Source organism: Calliopsis andreniformis, unplaced genomic scaffold (assembly GCF_051401765.1).
Source record: "Calliopsis andreniformis isolate RMS-2024a unplaced genomic scaffold, iyCalAndr_principal scaffold0052, whole genome shotgun sequence".
Lineage (NCBI taxonomy): Eukaryota > Metazoa > Arthropoda > Insecta > Hymenoptera > Andrenidae > Calliopsis > Calliopsis andreniformis.
The window spans coordinates 1,903,483-1,908,846 of NW_027480461.1; positions in this window are offsets into that span (position 1 = coordinate 1,903,483).

A 5,364-nucleotide genomic window follows, 5' to 3' on the forward strand; every position below is an offset into this window, starting at 1 on the left:
ATTGAAGTGTGAGGATTGAGGATTGAGGATGAGGGCTGAGGGTTGAGGATTGAGGTTTGAGGACTGAGGACTTAGGATTGAGGATTGAGAATTGAGGATTGAGGATTGATGATTGAAGATTGAAGATTGGGTATTGAGGATTGAAGAATGAGGATTGAGGATTGAGGATTGAGGATTGGGGATTGAAGATTGAGGATTGGGTATTGAGGATTGAAGTGTGAGGATTGAGGATTGAGGATTGAGGATTGAGGATTGAAGATTGTGTATTGAGGACTGAGGACTGAGGATTGAGGATTGAGAATTGAGGATTGAGGATTGAGGATTGAGGATTGAGGGTCGAGGATTGAGGATTGAGGATTGAAGATTGAGTATTGGGTATTGAGGATTGAAGAATGAGGTTTGAAAATTGAGGATTGAGGATTCAGAGTTGAGAATTGAGAATTGAGGATTGAAGATTGAGTATTGGGTATTGAGGATTGAAGAATGAGGATTGAGGATTGAGTATTGAGGACTGAGGATTGAAGATGGAGTATTGAGGATTGTAGATTGACGATTGAGCATTGAGGATTGAGGATTGAGGACTGAAAGTTGGGGACAGAGTGTTGAGGGTTGAGTGATGAGAATTGATGTTTGTGGATAGAGGTTTGATGATTGCAGATTGAGTATTGAGTATTGAAAACTGTGAATTGAGGATATACTATTGAGTACTGAGCGTTGAGAACTGATTGTTGAGGACTGAGGGCCGAAGATTGAGGATTCAGGATTGATGATTCAGAATTGAGGTTTGAGGACTGAGCATTGAGGATTGAAGATTGAGTATTGAGGATTGAATATTGAGGATTGAGGATTGAGGATTGTGGATTGAGGATTGACGATGAGGGCTGAGGGTTGAGGATTGAGGTTTGAGGACTGAGTACTGAGGGTTGAGGATTGAGAATTGAGGATTGAGGATTGAGGATTGAAGATTGAGTATTGGGTATTGAGGATTGAAGAATGAGGATTGAGGATTGAGGATTGAGGATTGAGGATTGAAGATTGTTTATTGAGGACTGAGGACTGAGGATTGAGGATCGAGAATTGACGATTGAGGATTGAGGATTGAAGATCGAGAATTGTGGATTGAGGATTGAGGATTGAAGATTGAGGATTGGTTATTGAGGATTGAAAATTGAGGATTGAGGATTGAGGATTGAGGATTGAGGATTGAAGATTGAGTATTGAGGATTGACGACTGACGATTGAGGATTGAGGATTGAGGATTGAGCATTGAGTATTGAGGATTGAAGCTTGAGTATCGAGGATTGAAGATTGAGGATTGAAGATTGAGGATTGAGGATTGAGGATTGAAGATTGAGGATTGGGTATTGAGGATTGAAGGATGAGGATTGAGGATTGAGGATTGAGGATTGAGTATTCAGGATTGGAGATTGACGATTGAGGATTGAGGATTGAGGATCGAGGACTGAGGATTGAGGATTGAAGATTGAATATTGATGATTGAAGATTGAGTACTGAGAATTGAGGATTGAGGATTGAGGATTGAAGATTGAGGATTCGGTATTGAGGATTGAAGAATGAGGATTGAGGATTGAGGATTGAGGATTGAGGATTGCAGATTGAGTATTGAGGATTGAAGATTGAGGATTGAGGATTCAGGATTGAGGATTGAGGATTGAGGATTGAGGATTGAGGATTGAAGATTGAGTATTGAGGATTGAAGATTGAGGATTGAGGACTGAGGATTGAGGATTGAGGATTGAAGATTGTGTATTGAGTATTGAAGATTGAGGGTTGAGGATTATTGATTGAAGATTGAGTATTTGGGACTGAGGATTGAGGATTGAGGATCGAGGATTGAAGGTTGAGGATTGAGGTTTGAGGGCTGAGGACTTAGGATTGAGGATTGAGAATTGAGGATTGAGGATTGATGATTGAAGATTGAAGATTGGGTAGTGAGGATTGAAGAATGAGGATTGAGGATTGAGGATTGAGGATTGGGGATTGAAGATTGAGTATTGAGGATTGAAGACTGACGATTGAGGATTGAGGACTGAGGATTGAGGATTGAGGATTGAGGACTGAGGATTGAGGATTGAGGATTGAGGATTAAAGATTGAGCATTGAGGAATGAAGACTGACGATTGAGGACTGAGGATTGAGGATTGAGGATTGAGGATTGAGGATTGAGGATTGAGGATTGAGGATTGAGGATTGAGGATTGAGGATTCAGGATTGTGGATTCAGAATTGAGGTTTGAGGACTGAGGATTGAGGATTGAGGATTGGGGATTGAAGATTGAGTATTGAGGATTGAAGACTGACGATTGAGGATTGATGACTCAGGATTGAGGATTGAGGATTGAGGATTGAGAATTGAAGATTGAGTATTGAGGATTGAAGACTGTCGACTGAGGATTGAGGATTGAGTATTGAGGATTGACGACTGAAGTTTGAGTGTTGAGGATTGAAGATTGAGGATTGAGGATTGAGGATTGAGGATTGAGGTTTGAGGACTGAGGACTGAGGATTGAGGTTTGAGAATTGAGCATTAAGGATTGAGGATTGAAGATTGAGGATTGGGTATTGAGGATTGAAGAATGAGGATTGAGGATTGAGGATTGAGGATTGAGTATTGAAGATTGTGTATTGAGGACTGAGGACTGAGGATTGAGGATTGAGAATTGAGGATTGAGGATTGAGGATTGAGGATCGAGTGTTGAGGATTGAGGATTGAGGATTGAAGTTTGAGGATTGGGTATTGAGGACTGAAGATCGAGGATTGAGGATTGAGGATTGAGGATTGAGTGTTGAAGATTGAGTATTGAGGATTGTAGACTGACTATTGATTATTGAGGATTGAGGATTGAGGATTGCGTATTGAGGATTGCGGATTGAAGATTGAGTATTGAGGATTGAAGATTGAGCATTGAGGATTGAGGATTGAGGATTGAGGATGAGGGCTGAGGGTTGAGGATTGAGGTTTTGAGGACTGAGGACTGAGGATTGAGGATTGAGAATTCTGGATTGAGGATTGAGGATTGAAGATTGAGGATTGGGTATTGAGGATTGAAGGATGAGGATTGAGGATTGAGGATGAGGGCTGAGGGTTGAGGATTGAGGTTTGAGGACTGAGGACTGAGGATTGAGGATTGACAATTCAGGATTGAGGATTGAGGATTGAAGATTGAGGATTGGGTATTGAGGATCTAAGAATGAGGATTGAGGATTGAGTATTGAGGATTCAGGATTGAAGATTGAGTATTCAGGATTGGAGATTGACGATTGAGGATTGAGGATTGAGGATCGAGGATTGAGGATAGAGGATTGAATATTGAGTATTGAGGGTTGAAGATTGAGGGTTGGGGACTGAGTGTTGAGGATTGAGGATTGAAGATTGAGGATTGGGGACTGAGTGTTGAGGGTTGAGTGATGAGAATTGATGTTTGTGGATAGAGATTTGAAGATAGCAGGTTGAGTATTGAGTATTGAAAGCTGTGAATTGATGATATTCTATTGAGGATTGAGGATTGACAACTGATTGTTGAGGACTGAGGGCTGAAGATTGAGGATTCAGGATTGAGGATTCAGGATTGAGGTTTGCGGGCTGAGGATTGAGGATTGAGGATTGAGGATTGAGGATTGAGGATTGAAGATTGAGGATTGGGTATTGCGGATTGAACATTGACGGTTGACGATTGAGGATTGAGGATTGAGGATTGAGGATTGAGGACTGAGAACTGAGGATTGAGGGTTGAGAATTGAGCATTGAGGATTGAGGATTGAAGATTGAGGATTGGGTATTGAGGATTGAAGAATGAGGATTGAGGATTGAGGATTGAGGATTGAGGATTGAAGATTGTGTATTGAGGACTGAGGACTGAGGATTGAGGATTGAGAATTGAGGATTGAGGATTGAGGATTGAAGATTGAGGATTGGGTATTGCGGATTGAACATTGACGTTTGAGGATTGAGGATTGAGGATTGAGGATTGAGGGTTGAAGAATGAATATTGATGATTGAAGATTGAGGATTGAGGATTGAGGGTTGTGCATTGAGGACGAGTACTGAGGGTTGAGTATTGATGTTTGAGGTCTGAGGATTGAGGATTGAGGATTGAGAATTGACGATTGTGGATTGAAGATTGAGGATTGAGGATTGTGGATGAGCGCTGAGGGCTGAGGATTGAGGTCTGAGGACTGAGGACTGAGGATTGAGGATTGAGGATTGAGGATTGAAGATTGAGCATTGAGGAATGAAGACTGACGATTGAGGACTGAGGATTGAGGATTGAGGATTGAGGATTGAGGATTGAGGATTGAGGATTGAGGATTGAGGATTGAGGATTGAGGTTTGAGGACTGAGAACTGAGGATTGAGGATTGAGGATTGAGGACTGAGAACTGAGGGTTGAGGGTTGAGAATTGAGCATTGAGGATTGAGGATTGAAGATTGAGGATTGGGTATTGAGGATTGAAGAATGAGGATTGACGATTGTGGATTGAAGATTGAGGATTGAGGATTGTGGATGAGCGCTGAGGGCTGAGGATTGAGGTTTGAGGACTGAGGACTGAGGATTGAGGATTGAGGATTGAGAATTGAAGATTGAGCATTGAGGAATGAAGACTGACGATTGAGGACTGAGGATTGAGGATTGAGGATTGAGGATTGAGGATTGAGGATTGAGGATTGAGGATTGAGGATTGAGGATTGAGGATTCAGGATTGTGGATTCAGAAATGAGGTTTGAGGGCTGAGGATTGAGGATTGAGGATTGGGGATTGAAGATTGAGTATTGAGGATTGAAGACTGACGATTGAGGATTGAGGACTCAGGATTGAGGATTGAGGATTGAGGATTGAGGATTGAAGATTGAGTATTGAGGATTGAAGACTGTCGACTGAGGATTGAGGATTGAGTATTGAGGATTGACGACTGAAGTTTGAGTGTTGAGGATTGAAGATTGAGGATTGAGGATTGAGGATTGAGGATTGAGGTTTGAGGACTGAGGACTGAGGATTGAGGATTGAGAATTGAGCATTGAGGATTGAGGATTGAAGATCGAGGATTGGGTATTGAGGATTGAAGAATGAGGATTGAGGATTGAGGATTGAGGATTGAGTATTGAAGATTGTGTATTGAGGACTGAGGACTGAGGATTGAGGATTGAGAATTGAGGATTGAGGATTGAGGATTGAGGATCGAGTGTTGAGGATTGAGGATTGAGGATTGAAGTTTGAGGATTGGGTATTGAGGACTGAAGATCGAGGATTGAGGATTGAGGATTGAGGATTGAGTGTTGAAGATTGAGTATTGAGGATTGTAGACTGACTATTGATTATTGAGGATTGAGGATTGAGGATTGCGTA